The sequence below is a fragment of the Neopelma chrysocephalum genome, unplaced genomic scaffold (genome assembly GCF_003984885.1).
Source record: "Neopelma chrysocephalum unplaced genomic scaffold, ASM398488v2 Primary Assembly neopelma1_96431, whole genome shotgun sequence".
NCBI lineage: Eukaryota > Metazoa > Chordata > Aves > Passeriformes > Pipridae > Neopelma > Neopelma chrysocephalum.
In genome coordinates, this window is record NW_020925079.1 from 430,504 (window position 1) to 456,089 (window position 25,586).

The window sequence follows — 25,586 nt, forward strand, 5'->3', positions numbered from 1 at the left end:
ATTCACTTGTTTCCTGTTTACACAGTGTAGGGAAGTCTTGAAGTGAGAACAACATTTGTAGTCTAACATAATGTACATTGATCTTACAGTAACCTCTGTGCAAATAGTGTGCTGCAAAGATCTTGAAGCCCTCGGTTGTGAATGAAAGAAGAGCGTGAATACCCAGAGCAGTTTCACTGAAATTTACATTCAAAAAGTCCAGACAGTCCTGTCTTACAATTTCTTAGAATGAGATGTCCTTTCTATTGTGACTCACCTGCATTCCTTCAGAGCTCCCTACGTCAAGTGTCGCAGAGACATCCTGACAAAAAAGACAGTAGAGCAGGAGCCAGGCACAGCAAGTGTCACACAAATGAATAAAGTTAGGGGTTTAGAGAAAAAATGATCAAAAAATGCATTCTGGAAGGAATTTCTAAGCAAATTTTAAAACAAATTTTGCTAGACAGAGAAGCCCAGTGGCCACTTTTGAACAAGGGGGCAACATAAAGTTCTGTGCCATGGCTTTGAATACATCAGGCATTCAATTCAGGCTCAGTTTTACCTGCAGCAGTATCCATTCAAAAGGATAGTTGTCTGAGGGTGAGCAAAATTGAAATAAACTTATCCTTTGGCATGCTGCATAGGACAGAAGAAAGAACTGAGGGTAAAGTTAGATGAAACAAAAAAGAATAATCAGTGAATTAAGCTGATACAGCTGAGGAAAAGTAGAAAGAATTGGAGAGTAAGACATGGGAAATACATAACTGGTTGCTGCAGGGGCTATTGTGCTTTCCCATTCTCGACTAATTGATACACATCCGGCTACATCAAGGGCAAAAAGAAAAGAACAATTTGTTGGTTTTAGCAAGTGATCAATCCCATGAATGCTGGAAACAATGGCCAGGGCTCAACTTTTGGAGGCAGAGACAAGTACAGACGGTCACGTTTGCTTCACTTCTGTGCCTATTGCTGGCTACAGGCCAGAGCCACTTAAATGCATTAGCTCAGAGCTGCACGTATGCTGAATGAGACTCGTCAATTCCTGGAAAAGAATTGGTTTGTGTCTTGCCATCAGCAGGGGCAGACATAGCAAAGATGTGTCTGCCTACACTGTCTGCGTGGGTGCCGCTGAAAACAGCATTGAGGCCCCTGAAAAGAATTTATGGCTTGCTTTTACAAAGAGATTTTTTTTTAAAAGATGGATGTTTTCCTGACTGTTTCTGCAACAAATAGTCTCCTCAGGTGATTCTTAGTTCTGACGGAGAATACGACAATTTAGTTCCAACCGGGAGTAGCCACAAAACTTTGGTATAAACGTAATTGTGTTACAGTACATACCAAAGCTATACAATAAACCCATACTCACCTTGGCACCTTAGTGCCCTGCGTATTTTGGTGATGATAGCTACAGTAGTTTAGAAAAATAGTAGCCAGAGTACATACTTGAACAAGAGTAAGACTTGCTGAGCAGTGCAAATCAGCTAAGAGACGGCAAAAGGGAAGAAATGTTAAATGACATACTGGATCAGTGGAATGGATTTGGCCTAGCTAAAAAAATGTTTCTATATGAAGAGAGCATTTTACCCACCTAATCTTCCTTCAAACTATCTCCTACTCTTTGGACATTTTCAATAGTAATGAAAGTAAGGAAGAAAGTAAGACATGGTTTGTGGGGAAAAAAGAAAGTTAATATCTGTTTCTAGAGCAACTGATAAAGTTGGAAAAATACATATGCTTTCAAGCACACTAGGTCTTTTTTAACATTTACATTATTTATTCCCTGAAATAAGCCCATGTGGTAACAGAGTTTATTTCAAGGCTGATAGCTCAAAGATAGATAAAATTAGGCTATGGCATTTTGTCTGAAGTACCACCCTCTGTAGACAAAAATCTCTGACTTCAGAGGGAAACGAGTTTTGCAGGTCAACCTTTATCTGTAGGATATAGGTCTGGCCTTGCACTGGAAAAGAACCAAACCTGCACAACCCTCAAAGTCAACAGTGGGTTTCTGCTAAATAAGGCAGCCTGAAGATCTATCTATGTTCCTCTTGCAAAACCACATTTATAAGTCAAATGAGCACAAGCTACTCCAGTTGAAAATCTCAGAGGATATATTCTGTCCTGACTCACATGATGATCACCTCCAGCAAAAATATTCCATTATTTCCACTGATGCTCATTACACTTTCTCCAGACTGAACTGGCACCACAAAGGGTCGAAATGCAGGGATAAACAATGACACCACCCTACTACCATTTCCAGCTGAAGAATCTGACCACCATCATTCCTAATAGAAATAAACACTCTCTTATTTCGGTGAGTCAAAGTGCAGGAATGGTCTGGCAAAAAAAATCCATAGTGCAGAACCTGTCCAGACACTTTTGAAGCCAAAAGAATAGACTGGTTTCAGTGAGCCAACATACATGAAAATTTCCTGCTGTTTACTTCTGGCAGCTGGCAGCTGTTGCTGGACCTGTGAAAGGTCTTGGTGAAACTGCTGCTGTCCCTGGTAGGTCTAACACCTGTCCTCATTGCACTGGGTTGGAGTTTTCTTGGGCTGCAGCAATGGGTTTTGTGCTTGCAAGCCAGGTTGTGAGATCAAAGTGGTGTCTGCTGAAATGACAACAGCACAGGATGGACAAGCGTTGTGTATTCATACTGCAAGGAAAAGATACAATACTGTTACTAAAATGTGTGAAAAAAAATATTATCTTTCTGCTGCTGCCATGATAGCAATATTGTCCCCACATGAAAAATTATAGATAAGGAAAGTAGTCTGGCCAGTACTGCCTGAGATGATAATACTACGACTCCCACTTCTCAAAGTGCCCAGGTATCACCAAGTGTTGTTTGTCTGTTCCTTCCATAATCTTTACAATCAAACCTAGTGCTGCAGAGTGCTTTTCAGAGTACCTGGAAAACTATTGAACAAGCAATGCAGGGTGATCGCTGCCTCAACACTGCCTGTGTGAAAGAGACATGCCTCCAGTGTGATGATGGGCAAACGACAAGCTTAGATGCTCTGATGGCCACTCTTCTATGGAGAGAGCTTGAGCTTCATACCTGGAAATTACTTACCAGTGGTGTCAGTTCATTTTAGGATGGCTAAATGATTTGCAAAGACAATACTAGATCCCTGTGACAGAACAGACCGCAGATCTTTCCTCAATATCAGGTCTCCTTGCCTGGGCTACCCACCCTCCCAATGTCAGTTTTTAACAATGCTCAAAGAAGATTGCTCCCACAGTGTGTTTTGACAACAAACTCCATTAGACTTTTATTGGAAACATTCATTATTCATCCTATCACTGGGGATAGGATGTTATATGACCTGGTGGCACTCCTTAGAAGCCCTATTCATATGGGACTTTTCATATGAGAGCATGGGGGGCATTGCTTCTTGTGTCAGCAACCCTGCCTCCCAAATATCCCAGAACCACAGAACCATAAAATGGTTTGTGTTGGAAGGGACCTTAAACATCATCTAGTTTTAACTCCCCTGCCATGGGCAAGGACATATTCCACTAAAACAGGTTGCTCAAAGCCCCCAGCCTTGAACACTGCCAGGGATGTGGTATCCACAGCTTCTCTGTGCAACCTGTTCCTGCCACACCTTCCCAAAGTAAAGAACTTTTTCCTAACATCTAATCAAAACCTACACTCTTTCATTTTAAAACCATTCCACCTTGTACTATCATCCCACGCCCTTCTCCATTTTTGCTGTAGGCCTCCTTCAGGTACCGGAAGGCTGCTCTAAGATGCCCCTGGAGCCTTCTGTTCACCAGGCTGAACAGCCCCAACTCTCTCAGCCAATCTTCACAGGAGAGGTACTCCCTCTGTGGAACCTTCGTGGCCTCCTCTGGGCTTGCTCCAACGGATCAGTATCCTTCCTGTGCTGAGAACCCCAAGCTGGATGCAGAACTCCAGGTGGAGTCTCACCAGAGTGGAGTAGAAGGACAGAATCCCCTCCCTCACCCTGCTGGCCACGCTGCTTTGGATGCAGCCTAGAACACAACTGGCTTTCTGGACTGTGAGTGCACATTGCTGGGTCATGTCCAGCCTCTCACCCACCAGCACCCCCAAGTCCTTCTCAGCAGGGCTGCTCTTGATCTGTTCATCCCCCAACCAGTAATATGAAAATATGAAGACAGATGATCTGCTTTTTCAAAGGAAATTGAAGTGACAGTAAACACCCTGGTCAAGCTGGAAGAGGAAGCTTGAGGTCAAGTAGGAATTTCAACCATCTAAATCATGGTTCAGGTCCTTCAAAACATGGGTAGATTTTTATTAAAGTGTTTGCCTTCTTAAGGTCTGCTGTGTAAAACACTGAACTGTTTGGGGTTTTGTTTTGGTTGTTTTCCTGAACACCTAGAGACATTACCTATATGACTCTATCAAGACATAAGATGTTATTTTGCATGGTGGTCTGTTTTCAGTAGCTTCTACCAGCAGCTAGAGCAGCAACTAAGTGTTGCTACCTATTCTGCTAAGCATTATTAGAATGAAAAGCTAGCACATCCACAGAGTAAAATTTTATTTTTTTAATCTATACCCTATTTTAATTTATGTGTTATTGCAAACACAAAAGAAAATAGAATTCAAAATAGTACTTTGAATCTTTAGACTGTTTTACAAATATGCACATACGACAAATAGTGTGTTATTTGAAAATAGAGGAGTAGCTACCTGAAGAAGCATGTTTCTGTTCTGCCATCCCTATTACCTCAACTTCTGAGAAACAAACAAAAATTATCAAAAATTGTTCATTCCTTTCATATCATTACTATAACACTGTCACTATTCATCTAAATGTTAATGCTTTCGTTGGTTTTGGCTATCTGCAAGTGCCTCCTTTGCTTGAAAAACAAAGTCTACTCTCCAGAATTTTTCAAATACCTCTGCCTGAAATGTCATTTTATGCTGCACACCATCTTAAAAACAGTATTGGATATCTTCTCATGCAGTGGATTATGCAACCTTGTCACACTGCAAGAGTCTGAGTGAGAGGGAAAGTTTGCTTTAAAAACAAGGAGAAAATATTTCTCTTGATGGAGGTAGATGAATGGAGGGTTTGTTAAAGAAAAGTTTTGTCTGTAAGATTCTTAATGAATCTAGAGATTTATATGCGCATAATATTGTTCAGGACAAAAATAAAGAAAAACACCTTGCCATGTCCTTCTCTTTGCACCATCCTTTATCAATATTATCACCGCTTTCATTTGGGCAATTCGGGGACCGTGGCCTAAACAAATATCCTTGTCTGTTATTCGTTGCATTTGCCTTCTGAATAAATCAGCTTAAAACATCCTGGGACTTTTTCAACAGCAGGATCTGTTCTCTTAAGTATGTGATGTTAGAGTCAGCCAGAGTGTGTATTTTTCGTTTATTTTGCTTTTTGTGGCAATCAGGAATTCCCTTCTTGCATGTCTGCTATTTTTAGCTGCCCAGCCGACCCTGCTGAGCTCCTGCTGAAGTGAGTGGGGATGCTACAAGAAACTTGCTTTCGCTGAGGAACACACCATGACAGCTCTACAGAACATATGCTTCCACTAATGGAAGCTGGAACTGATACTAATACAAAAACTGCAGCCAAAGGAGGTGTTGCAAGGAAATTAAGGGTAAATCTAGCACCCCACTTCACACAAGTACCATCTGTTAAGACTGGGACACCTTCAAAACAGTATTATTGGCAACCTCTCTGCGTATCACTGTGGCTATCATTAGCTACTTGCAATTTAACTGAGCAAGTGGGGACATTAGGGTGGCAAGACTGAGCTAGTTCTCAAGAACAATTTCATTCTGGTTTGCCTTATTAAAAAGTTTAAATATCAAGTTTGATTCTTTTGACCTTTTTTTTCCTCCTTGTACTCTTGTATGTCATAGTTTAGCTTAATGAATTGGATGAACGTTTATGTCCCTGTGTCGTGTTGTTAATATTACCTTGTTGAAATATACAGACCACAGCAAGGCTTGGCAGGCAAGGAACAATTCTATTCTCCTGACCCACAGGCATTGTCAGGTAATTCAGCCAGAGGCAGGTGAGTTTTTCTGGCATGAGGGGCTAATGTGAGTAGATGCAATGCAAAAAACGGCAAAAGACAGAAACAAAACTTCCAACAGAGGAAATGCAAATTTGACCTTCAAACCTCAAAGTTATAATTTAATGCACAAATTCTTTTCTCCCAAATTAATTGCATTTCAGATAACTACATAGTCTGTTGAGAGGAAAGTGTTGTCCTGCTATTCTGCACCCACTTTTCTGACAGTCAAAGAGGTTGTGAATTGTTTGAATAGTTGTCAAGATTCTTCCAGCCCACTTCTGAGGTTTTGATCTGCATTTTAAGGACTACACCATATTGACCCAGGATGGCAAGTCACTGTAGGGAAGATATTATCTCCTACAATACTTACCACGTTTTCATTTGCAGCTGCCACCTTGTTATTCACAAGGTGATCATGCATAGCTGGAAGGGGAGGATACAGACCTCAAAACTTACAGCTGCCATTCCCTGTGGCCTAGCACACTGAGAGTGGAAGCTGACAGAACAGATACAAGAGCCCCTCTGAGCAGGGAATAATACCTATGGACACAGAGATGAAACAAGCTGGGGGAAACACAATGTGTGTGCCAAGGGTTACCATATGTACTGATATACTTCCAACTTCAATATAATAGCAAGAACAGTGATTTATTCTCCTGTGCTTTACCTTTCCCTGATAAGACCTTGAGGTTGTGAAAGGAATCCTGCTGCTGTCATGGCACAAGCTACCCCCGGTGTAAAGATGTCATAGAGTTTGTCAATCTCTGTTGGTAACATCAGCTTTGAATGGACACCACAGTCAGGCCTGTACAACTGTAGGAGAGTCAGTTCCAGCAGCAATCCAACCTGTGGGAAATCAAGTCTGTGTTTTGAAAGAAATTAAGATTTCTGCTTCATTCACTAGCTCTGCAGGCACATCATCACTTGGTTGACAGAGGAGAGCAGATCAAGGAGCTGAGGTGCAGTGATGAGTAGCACCTCTTTCAGCGGTAGCTCATAATTAGGTGAGCTTGGCTGAAGTACAAAGCCATGCTTTTCAGTGGTAGGTAAAACCTGTTTCCCCATAGAAACTGATATGTAACTAACTAGTCTTACCTTGCAGACCAGGACTTTGATACCTACCATTGCAGTTACACATTCTGTTCTCACTACTATGATGAAAAGTCAGTATCTGTTGATAGACACAACTAACACTCTTACTCAAGACAGCAGTTTGTTTGTTTACATTCTAGGATACTTCTGGCTGTCCTGAAGATTTTTGTTTATTTTTGCACCTGCACTCTTCAGCTGTCTTTTTTATTTTAATATATGAAGAGTGAGTACTTTTCAGTGGAAATAATCCTGAAATTTGGAATTTTTTTTTTCCTCAGACCATTAAAGGAACTCAGAATGGCTAACGTGGCAGATACAAAGATCTATTCTTCAGCGTTAGTATCATGGGAAGGGAAAAAGGGTATATTAGCAAAGATTATACTGACAGGCTGTGGAAACGTACACAAAACCCAAGCAGCTGGGTCACAAACCTTAAATATGCAAACAACTTATACTGTGAAATACAGATGTACAGTCACAGGAAAAGCAACACTTGTGCCAAAAAGACATAAGATCAGCATGCATATTTTCAAGAGCTTCCTAGAATAAAACTGTGTTGTGAGAAGCTCGAGATTAGTGTCAGCTTTAACAAATCTGTGATAACTGTATTAGTACCAACAGCAGTTCTCTTTTGATAATCCTGGATATTTTTAATCATGAAGAAGCAGAGAACCGACTTTCCACAATGTGTGTTTTCTAGTACGTACGCGGCATGAGTAAAAAAATGAGTGAACTGGAAGCATTGGCCAGTTCACAGAGCCACAATGTCATTGGTATTAGTGAGACTTCACGGGATGAGTCCCATGGTTGGAGGGCTGGGGTGGAGGCTACAGGCTGTTGAGGAGGGATAGACAGGGTAGGCGAGGTGGAGGTGTCACACTGTGTGTAAGGCAGAGGTTGGACTGTTCAATGATGCAGTGGAGGACCCCGAGTGAGGATTAGGGGGATGGGGAAAAAAAGCAATTGTTCTGGTGGGAGTCTACTACTCACTGCTCAAACAGGATGTAAACACTGTTAAGTTATTCTATAGGTAATTAGGACAAATTTCCTGGTCTGTAGCCCTTGTCCTAATGGGAGATAACAACTTCCTAGACATTAACTGGGATTATCATGCTGCTTGCCCTTGAAAATTCTTGAAGTTTGTGGGAGATAACTTCTTGTCACAAGTGCTCAGTGAGCCAAAAAGAAAAAAATTACCCTTCTAGACTTGCTATTTCTGAACAGAGAAGGACTCATGGGGGAGGTGATGGTAGGTGGCTGTCCTGGCCATGATGATCATGCAGGAATTAAACACACCATGAGTTTTGCTGATAATACAAAACTGAGAGTTGCTGAAGACTTTCTTGAGGGCTAAGAGGCCTTGCAGGGAGATCTAATAGATTGGAGCATTGGACAATGATTAGTGTGATAAAATTTAGCAAGTTCAAATGCTGGTTTCTGCACCTGGGGCAGAGGAATGCCAGATGTAAGTATAAACTGGGAGAGAAGTGGCTGGAGAAGCATCAGGCAGAAAGTGATTTGGGAGTGCTGGTTGATAGCAGTTCAGTGTGAGTCAGCAGTGTGCCCTGACAGCCAAGAGGGCAAACAACATTCTGGGCAGCATCAAACACAGACTATCCAGCCAGTCAAAAGAGGTGACCACCCATCTATATTCAGTGTTGGTGCTGCCTCACTTTGTATTGATGGAGGGGTATAAACATAAGGCATACAGGCCAATGTGGTCAGCCATATGTTCCATTTATTATTTAATTAAGTCAACTTTTATACAGTTTAGTTTGTTTTGGGCACATGCTTACAACAAGGTGATTGGATAGCTCAGTCTGTGCACGCGCCTCATGTCTCCAGTTCATTGGACCTGATGTTCTGTCCACGCGATCTGAAGTCATAGTTGGAATGTAGAGGCCTTCCTAATTAGGAACTTTCTGAAATCTGCAGGTGCACCCTTATCTATACTTTCTCAAGGCTTTCTTGCTCTAAACATACTATGTTCTCAAACCTTATAATTAGACACACAGCTAACAAGTATAAACATTGCATATTTTCACACAGTCTATAAGCATAAACATTACAGCTTACAGCTTCTAGTCATGTCAAGCAAGGCCTACAGAAATGCAATGGAAATTGCTCACAATTTGAATCCTGCAACAACTTTGAGTATTGTGTGGGCTCCACAGTTTAAGAGGGATGTGAAGTTCCTTGAATGCATCCAGAGTGCCCTGGCCATTGCCATGTCCTCTGTCACCAAGACCCCTTCCCCAATTAGCAGTGGGCCCATGTTTTCCTTTGTCTTCCTTTTGCTGCTGATGTACACATGGAATTCTTTCTAACTGACCTTCACCTCTTTTACCAGCTTCAATTCTGGATTGCCTTTGTCTTTCCTAACCCCATCACTGTACAACTGGATAATATGTCTGTATTTCTCCTTGGTTCATCACCTGTGCCTGTTTCCACCATTTGAACACATCCTCCTTATGTCTGAGTAGCCCAGAGCTCATCACTGGAGCAAATCTAGAAGGGAAATTGAGACATTTTGTCTCAATTCAAATTGAGGAATGTCTCTTTGAACCTCTGGCTGTACCCATGGCTATTTCACTGGCAAGTCAGGAGTGTGCAGAAGGACCCGCTACAATTTTTATGAATTTGCAATTTTGTGTGGTATGTTTGCTGGACAAATGCACCTGCTTCTTTCATTGCTCCTACACGAAAATAAGTTTCAGCAGGAGAAAAAAAAAGCTCTGTGGTAACTGTTCTTCACACCACAAAGAAGCTGCTAGGATGAGTGAAAGTGCAATTGAATGACTTGCAGTTGGATGACTTGTACGGCTTGTGTACAAATCATGTACCTCACCATGTCCTAGACCCTTTCTGCACAAATGAAAGTCTGTGCCAGTATTTTTTTTTCATTAATATGGTCTGTGTAATCCCAGCGTAGCCAAAACCTCTGTAATATAAACAATTACCTTCTGATGACAGAGTGTATGAACTAAATCCAAAGTGAGTTGTGCATGACGGTCTAGCTATCTCCAAAATAAACATAGATGTGGAAGCTTATTTCCTATGATTGTTTTTAACAACAAAACACTTCACATGTAAAGTGGTCTTCTACATTTGTTGAGATAAATTGCACTCTAATCTTCATGGACCATATTCCATCTCCAGAAGCTACTAAGCTGGAAGAGAGTAAACTTATTTTCCACAATTAAGAACTGAAAGAGAGCTGCTTCGGGTTGCAGCAATACAGTTCTGTGACGACAGCAGATGTTGCCACATGTGAAAGGGTTTTTAAAGCCAAATAGTAGGACACTGTGGGAAGACCTGAAGCTACTAAGATGTGGACAGTATTCACCAGCCTTATCTTGCTGCCACACTTGAGAAACATGTATCACTTCAGTTAACAAAATGTTTACTTCTTCCTGCTAGTTTGGGGTAGGGCTGCAAGAAACAGAATAAACTAAAGACTTCTAAAGCTTAGAAATATAGGTTCAGGTTTAGGAAAAGAGGGAAGAAACAGCAATTTCCTGAATCTTCTTTTGGTAAAGAAAAGTTTCGCCTCTTATTACTGTGTGGGGTGAAACAATGAGATCTTGAATCTCAGTCTCTGCTGGCCAACTGCAGTACTAAGTTGAAGCATTTTTATGAGCCCACCAAATAGGCATTTAGGCACAACTTGCAAAAATGTTTTAATTTCCTCCGCTCATGGCCTTCTCAAGGATTTTCATCCAAATATGCCTTAACACAAGTCAGGGCTGCTGGGCAGGCTCTGCTCCCTCCTCAGAGGGAATCCTCATTGAAGATGCCATAGCTCAGCAGGAAAGTTCTGTCATCTCCTTGAGGTTTCCTTACTGGACCTGCAACTTCAGGTGTTGAGGACAGAGGAGACAACAGGAGGACAGAAATAGAACGAACCTGAACAAACCCAAAAATATCTTAAGTAAAGGACTCTCCTTCTCTTTTGAAATATTCCACCTTCCCAACAAGTAAATCCAAGGAGTTGGACCACTTGAAGAAAGTAATTTAGAGTCCAATCCTGAATTTAGTTCCTGGTCAGCTTCTCCTATCTGTGTTTTACACAAGTTTCTTCATTATGTGATGAAGACGAAAAGAAAAAAATATGTATTTTTTTAATTAGAGGTAGTACCTAATTCTACTTTCAGCTTTTGACACTGACTTGAACACTTTTAAGGAAACAATGATCTGAAAGAGGGGCCTTTATCCGAATGAGAGAATGGAATGCAAGCAACATTTCTTCCATTAATATAAAAACGTTTCCAAACTTTCACTCCAGTATTATTTAAAAGGAACTTACAAATGTTACAGCTGCCATTTAAAGAATCTTAAATGGAGATTGGTATCTTTTTTCTCTGCTTTTCTTGTGTTTGTCTCCCTGGGGCTGTGTGCTTGTATGAGGGCATTTGTCTTTACAATGGAAAGACTTCAAAAATACAAACAACAGAGCCTAAAGGTACTTATGTTTGGAATAAGAGGGTTTGTGGCACAATTTCTGCTTATGTAACTCAGCAGCTGGCAGGAGTCAGCAATAAGATCTATTCCCAGTTCTCTTGAAAGCACTTGCTTTTTCAGGCAACTTACCTTAGTGGAATCAGACCTGAATTCAACAACCATGACACATGGTTATGTCACCAAGATCTGATAATGTCTGATAATAAAACACAAAAGGACTACACTGTTTGACCCAGGATCTCATTAATCCGAATGGGAACTATGTATTTATATACCTTTGAATATCCGGACCTTGAAAACCTGTCTCAGACATACTGTGTTGTTGCAAATGTTCAGTCATAGAGAGGTGGCTGCACTTCTGTGAATCGAGTTCTCCAGAGGCTTATATGGCCTTTTATATCAGTTTCACAATTAATTACAGTGCATTTGACAAACTTTGTGTTCTGTTCAATACCTGTAAATCAAAGAACACTTACATGAAGCGTGGGACTGGTTAGACATCGTTTTCGCAGTCTCTGAAAGTGGTGTTTTGGCTTCCCTGCAGTGCATCAGAGGAAGATCTAACTACAGCACTTTTCTGGCAGCTTCACTGACACCATCCTCATCCTGCTAGCCTTTCTGGAGGCTGCCAGGAAGGGCTGGATCAAGGCCACCAGCAGTGCCATCAGGGTTTGGTAGCTGGCCAGCTGGTAGTTTACTCCCCTCATAACCCAAGAGGGGCCCAACTTGGCCATGCAATCCAGGTATAACAGGTCCAGCAAGGATCTGTGAAGCTTTTTGATGGAAGCAGAGACATAGTTACTAAGTGGAGTCCCGGGATTCACACAAAGCTGTGCTGCTGCAGTTCAACAAGTTACACGCTGCTTGAGCTGTGGAAAAGGAAATGTGTGTATTTATGGTGTGCACAAAAAGGGGGTTAAAATAAGTCAAATGACATCAGGTTTGTAGAGGCTAAGAGATAACTGTTGCACCATTGTTATCTGCAGTTACACCTCTGTAGACATGAGCCCTTAGGAACACAGCTGCCTTCAGAAGGATTTGCTGGTGAGCACATTTGGGAAGGGCTCCTAATGCTTCTTCTGGATGCACAGCGCTTTCTCTGATACAGGATACCAGCAAAATAACCTGGGAGAAGCAGGGATGCTTCTGGAGTCTGTGCCTGTGACAGTATGAAATATATATGTGTGAGACCATCTGGTCTTAGAAGCAACCTGCAAAACAAAAGCAAGCCAACCAAACCAAACAAGGCAATGCTGTTGCACAGGTAAAGGAACGAAAACCACTGAATTGAAGACCAAAATGGGTACTGCAAATTTCGGTGGTTGTAATTCCTTAATTGAACACAATAACAAACTGCCAGGAAATGCAGTCATGTCTTGGCAATGAACCAGTCTCTCACCTACTAATTCATATGCTGTCAGTACAGAAGGAACTACTCTGATTTAAAGGGCTAATTGAAAGCAAAATCTCCTGTCAGGAGAAGGGGCAGGGTAGCATTAAGCAGTGGATTTCTGGCTGCAAGAAGGCAAGTTACAGTATTCTCCTGTTTGTCCTCTTTCGACAGAAAGAAACAAAAATGCTTTCAACAAGAAAGAAAGAAAATTGATCTAAAAGTGAAGGGAAAGAAATGTTTCCCCATATTGCATTTCACTAACCTGTGGAATTGTCTGCTGAAACATCTCCCTGCAGCTGACCAGAAAGAGAGATTAAACAGTATAAAAGATCTGAAATATTTATAGCTATAATTATAAAAAAATATCCAACCCAAACCACCGTAATTACATGAGAGAGGACAAGGGTTGTTTATTGAAAGGATAAAACACTTATGTCTTGGCATACAAACTGACATTCTAAGTAAGAGACAGAAATTGCTTCTCAAATTTGGTCATTGTTTATTGTGAGGTTTCTTGCAACTTTAGCTGATGCAACATCTGTAGTCACAGTCAGAGAAGAAGCTTTAGGCTAGAGATAATATAAATAACAGCAATCCAATCTGATCTTTTTCTGTTTCACTGAGCTTATCCTTCAAGACAAAAATTCTAAAAAGTAAAAATACTACTCAAATTTCCTCAGGGCTAAACATTTCTTCCTAAGAGAACAAGTTAGCAAAGTTAGCTCAAGGCAGCATTAGGGCAGCAGCATTAGTTTTTGGAGTTGGTCTTTTTTTAATTTACAGTCACCTCAAGTTTAGCAGAGGAAGGGAAGAGAATGAGACCACAATGTTTACTTACAAGGTCAAAACATTTATGAAGTATTAAAATAAGGATCTTAGGCTCAGTGTCTACATAAAAAGTTGAAGTTGTTTAACTGAGTAAATTTGATCTTTCTAAATCAGTACCAGGTCTTAATGTGCTTGCAGTGGCCTTTAACTATCTGAACTTAGTTTACTAAATAAACAAGAAAAATTAATATGATTACAAACCCAACAGTAAATTACTTTGGGTTGTCTACTGATATGGACAACTGCAGAGTTTTATCTTCTCAGCTGAACTGAGCAAGCTAAAAATATGTATCTTCTTTGCCTCTTGCAAATTGAAGTAACATCTCAATTTATACTGCAGTCACGAGCCATTTCAACCACAGATAAAAAGCACATGGTTCAGCCAAAACATGATTTCAGCATTTCAGAGCTGCTTCTTTGCAACTATCCATAGCTGTGTCTAACAGGGGAATAAAGTTTTCCTGTGATACGTTGAGAAGCATCTCAAGCATAAGATATTTATGAATGCTTTCTTCCTTAGAACTGCAGGATTGGGGAAAAGTTGCATACCTTAATCTTCTAGCTATGGTCTTGATGAGGCAGCCTGGGGTACACTTTGTTCTCCTTGCTGCAGGAGCACACAGCAGGCTCATGTCCAGCTCACTGTCCACCAGGACCCTGCTTGTGCTAATTCTGCTTGGTCAGCACATGATTGTATTATTCTAAACTGTTAGTGATAAGCATTCTTACCTGTAACCCCATTTCTGCAAAAAACCCACATTAACCAGGAAAAAAAAAAAGGAAAAGGACAAAGGGAAAAAAGAAAAGGTGATACACTGAAATAGATGGCAAATTCAGTCACCAATTCTACGACGTGGAGTTCAGACACACCAGTGACAGTTTAGACATCTGGTATGCAAATTCTTATCCCTGGACAAATTGTAGAGATTTTCTTCTTATTCTTGAAAGCAGAACAGACATGTGGGAGGATGCCTTTCATTTCAGCCCAATTGCAAGAGAATTACAGAAAGATGTGCAAGTACCCTAGGAAATGTAGTCTTCTGCTAGCCTTGGATTTCATGCTGCAGAATAGCTAAATCGGTCAGAGGAATATATATCCTTTTTCTCTCTGCCTGGAAAGAAAGACCAGCCAAATAGCTCAAGGTAGCCTTTTTGTTTTTCCTGCTTTACCTTTCTCTGGATCCTTTGAACATAACCAGGTGACATAGAGCTGATGGACCAGCCCAGCTGAGAGGGTCTCAGAAACAGCCTTGATACCCTCTGGTGCCCTTTATATAACCTCTGAAACACTTCCCCTTCCCTGCTCTGCTCCAGCTTACCTGCAGATGCAGCAGCAGTTGTATGTTCAACTCACTTCCTGCTGCTGGCATTACTGGTGTCCCTTTTTCTGCAGTGCCTCTGAGCTGTGCAAAGGGAGACAGGAAAATATCTAACATTTAGAAGATAATTTGCATAAGAAAATTTGCATAAGCATAAATGACTAATATTCTACATTTGACTACCTTTCATGTGATAGTAAAGATCCACAAGGGAAAACCAACTGTTCTGTCCTATTCTTGGGCCAGCACTGAGCATGAAAAAGCGAGGCCAGCACACCCCCCCAGTCTAGACTGCATAGGTCCATTGCTTAAAAGATAATGAGTTACCTGCCATCACTTTGCACAACACAATCTTAATTTCTTTCATGCCAATCACACCCATGAACACAACTAATTTATCTAATTTTTCTTGGATCTTGTGTGGATTTCATGTGTGATTTTTTTATTGGATCACAAAATTATTCTAGTCCTCAGATTAGACTAGATTTGACAGTTTTCCTTACATTCATGGATGTTCTTTATGTAACAGAATCACTGGGATTGGAAGGGACCTCTGGAGCTCTTCTAGTCCAACCTCTTTGCTGAGGCAGGTTCACCTGGAACAGGTTGCATAGGATCATGTCCAGTCAAGTCTTGACCATCTCCAGAGAAGGAGACTCCACAACCTCTCTCACCTGTTCCAGTGCTCTGTCACCCTTAAAGTAAAGAAGTTCTTCCTCATACTGAGGGGGACCCTCATGTGTGTCAGTTTGTGTCCATTGCCCATTGTTCTGTTGGCACCACTTAGAGCCTGGCTCCATCCTCTTGGCACCCTCCCTTCAGTTGTTCCTCCCCAGGTGCAGGACCCTGCATCTGCCTTTGTTGAATTTCAGATGGCTCTGCTCTGCCCAACTCTCCAGGCTGTCCAGGACTTACTGAAGGGTTGCACAGCCTTCTGGGGTAGCAGTCACTCCTCCCAGCTTTGTGCCATCGGCAAACCTGTTGAGGGTACACTCAGTCCCTGCCTGCAGGTCATGGATGAATAAATTGAACAAGTCTGGGGCCAGTACTGACCCCTGGGCAACCCCAGTAGCTACAGGCCTCCAGCAAGACCCTGTGCCACTGATCACAACCCTCTGAGCTCTGCCATCCAGCCAGTTCTCAATCCACTTCACTGTCCTCTCAGCTAACCCACACTTCCTGGGCTTACCTATGAGAAGATACAGGAGACAGTGTCAAAAGCCTTGTGGAAGTCGAGACATCCACCATTTGTTTCTCCCCAGTCCAAGCAAACATATGTACTTTTGATAAAGCCTTCTTTCAGAGACTTTTTCCTTGGTTTGAAACCAAATTAGAAAAACTCATGAGGAACGTATGAAATTGTTTGATACCTGGTTTTGTATCACAGATTTCTATTCCCGGCCACCTCTATTCTGGTCCAAAGGATTTCTCATGCCTTGATCTGTATGGATATTCAGGTCAGGAGCTGTGTTCTGGTTTTGCCATTCACTGTTGTGAAATATTTCTCTTTCCTGGAGAAAAAAACATCCAGACGGTGCCACAGTACCTACCTTAGTGAAACTAGCATATTAAAATATTATTATTATATTACTATAATCATGACTGATGATTTATAGTTCTTACAACGATAATTAATAACAATAACTAATCCCTACTAACTGCTACTCATCAAGTTGATTCATTTTGGGTTTGCATGGAAGGGAGATATGAACTCACGTCTAATCCTGGATTATAAATTTTCACTCTAGATAGTAGCATGATAAGCCACCATTTGCAAGATGGAAAGTTCTTGGCTGGCAAGTGAGAAACTGGAGTTATCAGGGTTAGAGGGATGTGCTGCCCTTGTGAGAGGATTACACAGCCTGCTCATGCAAGAGTAATCGAAATCTCATGAGTGCAGAAGGAATTAGTGAACTTCAGGAGATGGTTATCATCCCTTGTCCGTGGGGAGGTGTTGGTTCCTTCTCCCAAACTATGGTTGTGTAAGGGCTCAAACTATGGTTGTATAAGGGCTCACACAATCCCAAATTACATCCCAGAGTAAAGAAGCCTGCACAGGTACCTGTGTCTGCTGGGCAGTGTCATGCAAAGCACTCTCTCTACACGTGCAGCAGGTACACAGTCTGGTGTGAAAGCAGGCATTTCAAACCCTGTTACTTTACATGTTCCCTGTAAGTGGGAAAGAAAAAACACGCAAGCATTTTAAACCGCTTAATATTTTCAGACTATCAAGTTTTTCTTTCAAGGTTCAGTTGAATTCTACTCCTGTGTACCATTGCAGCAGCTTTTCAATGACATTTCTGTTAAAACTCAAAAGACAGCCCCTATCCAAGTGAAATTTCAGCTTCTGAGTTACAGACATTTTTCTTTACACGGTAGAGCAATGAATCAAAGAATTTAAACGCAGACTGCTGTAATATTTCACAGTCCTGCTGGATACAGAAACACAGTAGTCAGACTGTAAACAGCCCTTTTTCCACACATTCCTGTCAAATGCCATGCAAGCACTTACGTCTGTCTTTAGCACTGAAGCCCATAAAATATACCACAAATGTAAATCTAAGCTGTGCATAAGCCTTTTCAGGAATGAAACATGGATATTTAAATTCAACAAGTGCATGTATTTTAGGTGAGTTCTTGAGCACCGTGGTGCAGTCAATAAAGTATTGGAAACTTTCTGATTCTCACTCAGATATTGTCTTTGGGTTTGCAGTGTTTCAGGGAAAAATGGAATTTCATTTATTTGAAGGTTTTGCAAATTTTCTTTTTTTTTTTTTTTTAAATTCACCCACAGAAGATGCAGCAACAGCAGACTATTTGGAATGGTAGGACAGGAAAACCTATGGGACAGCTTAGCTACTTCCTAAATTTCACTTCTTCAGATTCTTTTTTCCTCTCTTTTTTTTTTCTTTTTTAATTAAATGAGCTGCTCAAGGCAATTAGCCAAACTGGAATCTTCACAAGTTAATTTTCAAATGTTCTCAAGAACACAGGTAGTAGCATCATGGAAGATTTTTATCCTGGAAATGAAAACTATTACTGATTGATTGCACCTCGCTGGAACACAACTTATAAAATGAATGTGACAGAAAACTTTGCCTCATAAACTACATTATAGGCTTTGTTTGAGAAGACAATGGTTTTTATAACACCTACCTAAAGTTTCAATGCTGCTCACAAGAAAGCCTCCCCCAATGTGCCTTAGCCATGGATAGAAACAAATCTCTTCTTAACAGAACACGGCTTGATTTAACTCTGCTAACCTGCAGCTAAGTAGTTATGTCTTCCTGCAAGTAGTCATCATTCTCTGACTCGCTCCCTGCATGAAAAATAACAATATTTTTCTTTCTCTCCTATGTGCTTTCAGAAGAGCACAGCCTATTATTTTGACCCTGTCTATCCCTGCAGGAAGTGACTTCCCCACTCCAGTCTCAGGCAGCACCAGGTTGTGCCGGAGTCACACATCTACTTACAAGGAACTCCAGGTGTTTGCAGTGTAACAAGCACTATTCCCAATTTAAAATCTGCACAACAGACCACCCAGAATTTTTGGGGGTTTTGCCCACTCCCCAGTGCCTAATCTGTTGCATTATCAGTCACACATGTCATTATGACTCAAAAGTGTCATTCAGAACCAAAACTCCTTTAAAAGGAACCAAGAAAAAAAAAAACACGACCTAAACAAATCTGAACAAGTATCTCTCTGCATGTATTAGGCAAAACCATGAGGAAAAGCCATGTCACAATTTCATGTGAAAGCCGAGAAAAACATGTTCTAGGAAATCTTCCAGCATGGATTCACAGCATATGCTTTTCATCTCAACAAAACTGGTTGATGTTGCACGTAATGTTTTCAGCTGACATTTTTTCCACTCAGGATCTAAAAAAGGTTTCATTATTTTGCTACAGTGGCCATCAACATCAGAGGATTTTCTCTCTTTTCTTTTGAATTCTTCCAAAGTTTTCGAATGTTTCTAACCAGCAGCAGTGCAGGCCCCCCTTTTTTTTCAGCTGTAATCTGGGTTTTATCATTCCCAAAATAGGCCTTCTCATGGAATTTTGCAGTGCTATAGGGAGAATGACATAAGAGCCTCACAGGTCGGTATAATCAGTTTACATGGATCAGTTTAATTTGGATTTCCCCACTGTCAGTGTTGGCCCAGTAATATTCTTGGGAGGAGATTCTTTATACTAGACTCGGTTCAGGCTGGCCAACATCCTGAGCATTGTGGTTGTAATCAAACATCCCAGAAATAGGCATCTAGGTTAGAGTCAAGGTTCTCTCTGAACTCTCACCACACCCAAGAGGGCAGAATGTCAGTGCAGGGGAAGTATTCATCTCAATTCTCTGAGAACAGAATGATTTACCAGCTTTAGATAACTAGAGCCATGACTTTTAGTGGTCTGATGTTTGGGCAACAGATCCACTTTTCAATTTTACTTTGAAATCAAAATATAAAACTATTTAACTTTGCACTAAATGACATCCGTCTTCTCAGCCAGCATCAAGCAGTGTCAGAAAGCCTTGGGAGCTCCATATTTTGTCTTTTAATTTTGATCAACAGTAAGGTTGTAAAGAAGAATAAATTCATTTCAAAGAATGAAAGATTGCATCTTATTCTAAAGTGAGGCATTGACTGCAAAGGTGTAATTTGATGTCTGCAGCACAACAGCATCCAGGGGTTTGAAGAGAAACACACACCATCAGCAAAACAGACTGATTTGTTTGCACTGACTCACAAAAAAAAGGGATTTCAGGGCTCACAAGTGACTGCTTTCTACATACATTGCTGCTACTTGTGCCACAAACTTTAATGACAAGTGCGGACATGTCACCGTTTTGAAAGAGAGATCTGAACATAAAATAGTATAGAAAGATTATCAGGTTTTGGACAATCCAAAGAGTGACCAGGATTATACCAGTCTTTTAAAATATCCGCTGTAAACAGACTCTGTGCCATGGTCGAGAATAGAAATGCAAGATCACTGCCCTTGAACTGGATGTCCTTGCTAAGTGACATGATTAGAGGACTAACCTCCATTTGTGCTTTTGCTGGAATCCCTTCAGGCAGGGGGTAGGGTTGGGCTGGGGATCTTTAGCCCATGAATGGAGCACAGTACAAAAGTACCCCAGGCAGAGGTCTAGCCATGCCAGTTTCATCATAGTCCCACGCTCACATGGATCTGCTGCTCAGAGAACTATTGAGTTGTGATTTAGGGTATCTGACTATGTTTATTCATCTTGGAGAAACTACATGATGGAGAAGCACAGTCCAGGCATTTGTGGGTATTCTGGAAGTATGCCTCTGCCAAGGGATCACCTCTTACATCAGGAGTACAAAACAGGTTAAGTGCCCGCACTATCACCCTCAAATACTCTTTCTAGGAGATAGAACATAGAATCACAGAATGGGTTGGATTGGAAGGGACCTTAAAGATCATCTAGTACAACCCCCACTGCCACAGACGGAATCCTTCCACTAGATCAGTTTGCTCAGTTTTTATTCCACCCTGTGCCAAAATGGTTTGACCAAAGAATAGACCAACACCTACCAAACTCTGTCATAAAGAGCAGAATTAATAGCATCAATTCTAGGTAGGAGCAGGTGGAAAGGAGTGCTTTGTTTGGAGAGTGTAAGGGGAAATGATTAATCAGCACAGCTATTCAATATAAGAGGAGATGCAGGAAAGAAAATCCTGATTGGCATAAGGAAGGAGAATGCTTTCACCCTCAAGAACTCTACAAAGAGAGGAAGCATCTTGGTCTCTGCTTCCCGTCCCTAGATTCAACATGACCAGGACTGCAGACATGACAGTTCTCTTGCTTAGTGTTCAAGTTGCTTGCTCAAAGTTCAAGTTAGTCCCATATTCTTAAGATTTCCTGCTCATGCTCTTACTACCACTTAGGTACACCTCAGTGTAAAATAGCACTGTTATTGCAAAGATATTTAAGAAACATGTCATTCTTTCTCTTGAGGTTCAGACTGATTGTTAAAATTGCCTCTAAACAACATGTAAATTTACCCTGCAGCCTTGGCCAGGACGTCTGGTTTGTTTAGTACAATGCAATCAGACCGTTTTTGCGCTGCTCAGGTATGGATGAGCCACCTCCCCTCTGCAAAAAATCCTGGTTCATGTCAGGAGCTAGGATTTGTTCCCCTCCCTGTGGACAATGGCGGACACTGCACCTATTATTTTTGCAGGGCAGAAATGTGTCATCTGGTGAACAACAATCCCGAAAAGAATCCTACATGGACAGCAGGATGCTCCCTCTTAGCCTCTTCTTCTGCTCCCTGTGTGCCTTGCAAGAGTTGATTAGAGCCAAAGAACAGCGTTCAAGAATGCAGCCTGGTCCTTTGGTGTCATGTAGCTCTGAAAATATAAAAGAAGGCCCCAATGCAAGCATCTTACTGTGTGTAGCATATGTATTGCCAAGGAAACAGTCAAGTCTCATGGGAATAACTATGAAGAACAGAATCTGCCCCAGTTTCACTGTCAGCCTGTGCATGAATGCTTTGCTCCAAGAATAACAAGAGCCAGACAGCAAATCTCTTGAGCAGATATGCCAATTCCCTGCAATAATCCGAAGGTCTGAATGCTGTGGTTACAGCATAAAAGCACAACAGGAAACTCCTAGACCCACCCCCCAGCCACACAGGCTCTCCTGACTACTACAGATCTCTCTGGGGCAAGATAAAGAGGGACAGCACTTCCTACTACTGCACCAGATCGACCATCCCCTTGGAAACACTGGGACACAGAGATAAGGCTCACCCAGCAAACGCAGGATGAAGACATAGGTGCTCTCTGCTGTGGCAGAGATGAAGTGTGTGAGCTGAACCCTGTAAAAATCCTTATCACCACTAAGAGGGGCAGCCTCATTTCGTGCTGCAGCCCTCTGCAGTTCAGTAGGCTTTCCTTGTGCTGGGTGAAGAACACACACAGTTTTACAATGGCTCACATCTGACAGTTTTTAAGTATTTTTTTTAAGGATATATTTCAGCTGATCTGTTCTTGGACCTGGCTGACTGTTCTCTTGCATAAATGTTTATGCCAGTAGAAGCAGAAGAGCGGGAACTGGAATGCTAGGGTGGGGAGAGGGTGGGACCTCTCCTTTGAGCACCATCATAGGCATACAAAATTTTAAAGTGACCAGAAAACCCCAGGGATTTTCTTTTTATGGAAAACAATACCTAGGAAATAAAACATCTTATTAATTATATAACCTTGAAAACCAGACCATATCTCTGAGGTTCCTAAGTTCTTCAGAAAACCGCTTCCCTTTCTGTCAGAAAACCACTTCCTTTTTCTTTCCCTTTCTCTTCCTTCTAGTAAGCTCCACAGCAAAGCAAGATCAAAGTTGAGCTTTGTACTATGAATTATAGCTTTATAGTTTCTATGACTGTTATCCCTGACTGTGACCTAAGTATCTGTATGCTGAATTTCTGAGGACTTTAAAGATAAACAGTGAAGTACATCGAAGAAGTAAACATGCAACAATGAAGAGCTGTTATGAGAGAAAACTTAGTGGAGGAGTTAGCATAATTAAGAAAACATCTACCCCTCCTGAAAATATATTTAATTAAGTAGGTAGTCATTCTGCACTGTTCCCTGTCAAATATTGCCAGGATAATGCAGCTAGGATGTGACTGCCTAAGGGAAAGAAATTTTACTGCAAATCTTTCTTTCTTCTTTGGCTAATTGCAGGCTCTGGCTCTTTCTTGTAACATGCTCACATGACTTTGCAAGCGGATTATCCCAAATTCTTAAGCAAAAATCTGAATACATGATTCCAAGTTCCCTCATCCAACTGCATGTGAGCAGTTGTTATTGGCAATGGGGTCTATGTAGGCTCTCATTGAAGAGCTCATGGAAGTGTTTTTTAGATATGAATGGATTAATGGACTTAATCCAAAGGTGAGTACAGACAAAACAGTCTCTGAATTTAGTAAAACCCTTCTTTGAAATATATTCTTTCTCACAGTTTTCCCTTTGGGTCACATCTAGCTTTTAGGTGCAGGAGAAAGTGACCATATCTACTTGTTGTGTCTCTCCTTCATCAAATTCCCCTAACCTCAGCTTCACTCTTTGCTGGAGTACCTGTCTAGTTTAGCCTTTATCTATCAATGAATCCCAGAGCAGACCTCTGCAGTTCCCCGACTCGACAGAATCAAACAGCTCCCAATCCACTTACAAATATAGTGTTACCCTTTGTTTCCTTACAGAAGTATTTGATACAGTCAGAAAGTACTACAAATGGCAAAAAGCTTTGACTTCTGGAATACAGAGAATATAGAGATTGTCTGTAAATGCATGTGTGGACCATTCTTGCCTTTTCATTGCTGACACACATTCTGTATAAAACCTACAGGTCTGTGCTTTGTCACATGGATATAAGCACATTGGACTTTGTAGGGTTTGCATGGATTATTTTCCAGACTTCATGTTGTAACTGTTGTTTGTTGTTTAATGCACAGGCTCTGGACTGTCCAGAGCTAGTGGAAAATACCAGGTTTTCATCCACCTTAAAATATTTCCAACTCTGTCAGCAGACAGACTCAGTAAGATCCTCGAATTCAGGCATGGCCATACAAAGTGCTGATGACAGAAGTCTGCAGATCAACAACAGCCTTAGCCATCATTATATATATATATATATATATATATATATATATATTTATTTATCAATAGTTTACTAAGTCCATAGGGCTTTCCTGAAGCAGTCTGGAGACTGGCTCATTTCAGGGGAAGATGAGTTTCACCAAGAGATTTTTTCCCATTATGAAACAGACACGTCCAAAGATTGCTGTCCCCATCTCCAGGTATTTCTGGATCATTGCAATTGGGTTATCCTGGTCTGCCCTTGTGCACACATGTGAGAAAAAAATATTTTTCCAGCACCTTCAATTGTCAAAATTTGTTTAGGTATTCTTTAATTCTGCTATGAGAAGCTCACATGCCCTGGATGCCACCAGACTTATGTTGAAATCAACAACCACTTTTTTACAGATTTCCTCCTCCAGTGCTCATTTCTCTTTCTTGAACAACACAATTCAAAAACTGTGATAGAAACGCTGTAACATAAGAAGAACATGGATCACATCAAAGGCTCATGTGGTCCTGAGTTTCAGCAACACACAAAATTAGATACTTAAGAATCCATGTAAGGTCGGGACAGAGCTGCAATGATACTACTCCAGAACAGTATCACAGTTGTTAACAGTTTTGTGGCCACCAGAAAGGTAATAAGCCACAGGCATTTGTCTGTGAATTAACTATCCTCCAGATGGAACAGGACAATTGTCTTCCATGAATTTGTTCTGTCTCCTTCTGAATCCATGCAAAATCAACCCTATAAACTTTTTGGAGCAAGGTGGCCCATGGCTCACCACATATCAAGTGAAGAGCCATGTCCTATCCTTTGTTATGAACATGCTACCTTTTGGTCTCATTTGGGGTCCTCTAAATCTTTTCCTATGAGAAACAGTAATTTCCTTATTTACTTTCTCCATTCTTCTTGAGATAGACCTGTGTCGTATTCCTGTCAGTCAACTCAACAATCCTGCTTTGTTTCACTCAGTCAAAATCCCAGTCTTATGTACAAATAAAAAGCACCACAGGGCCTTTGTACCAGCTGTAGACTCTGAAAACTACTGCAGCACAAATATAACAGATAGGAAAACTGACAAAATCAATCTAATATTGCCCAAAAATAATTTCACAACTAACTCAGGGAGGCAAAAGCTATCAGAGTATCCCCGTCTACAACCTTCCCTCCAATGCAAGGCAAAAATCATGCAGTTTCCCTTTGCATTTCAAAGGACTCACTTTCAGAGAAATTTATGTGCATGGCTGCAGATCAGAGAAGACATTAACGTTTTATTACTTTACCAAAACCTCTGGTTATTGTGCCAAAAAGTCACCTGTGTTCAGCTTAGCATCAGCAGAACAGCTAATGCTGTTCTAGGCAGAACACATCAGCCTTAACTGTCCCACTTTTCCCTCTGGTAAACGATGTCTGTAGGATTTGAAGCACCTTGGAAACAGCAAAAACTGAATGTCATTAATCATAAAATCCTCTTATGACTGGACTGACAGCTACTATGAGAAATGTCAGCTTCAAATGACACAGACACAGAGAAGAAGCTTGTAATGGAAAAACTACCTCGTCTGTAACTAGAACATCATGAATTAGAGGCAATAATTGGCCTTACAAGAAGGGAATAATGTCATCATTATCCTTACTACATGTCACTTTAAATCTTGGTATTAGATGATGGCTCTAAGATGTTCACAGCTAAAAATTTCTGGCTTCAGTCCATGTGAACACATTATCCTCTGTCTATTTGAAGTGGAAACTGCAAATAGCCTCCTCTATCTGGAGGATAGGACCACTACGTGGAGTGCAATTTCACTGTGAGAAACTGGCATGTTCTGAACTGTGGCTAGGCTTACTATGAAGTCAACAAGGG

At 41.1% G+C, this 25,586-nt stretch overlaps 1 long non-coding RNA gene across 1 annotated transcript; it reads right to left on the reverse strand.

The window, feature by feature from the left end:
* Positions 1-3,720: 3,720 nt before the first annotated feature.
* On the reverse strand, positions 3,721-25,100 carry LOC113981306. The gene is made up of 3 exons (XR_003538372.1): positions 25,089-25,100; positions 17,540-17,546; positions 3,721-3,814 (listed from the first exon to the last, which is right to left on the reverse strand). It is a non-coding gene; the product is annotated as an uncharacterized LOC113981306 (long non-coding RNA).
* Between the last annotated feature and the right edge of the window lie 486 nt (positions 25,101-25,586).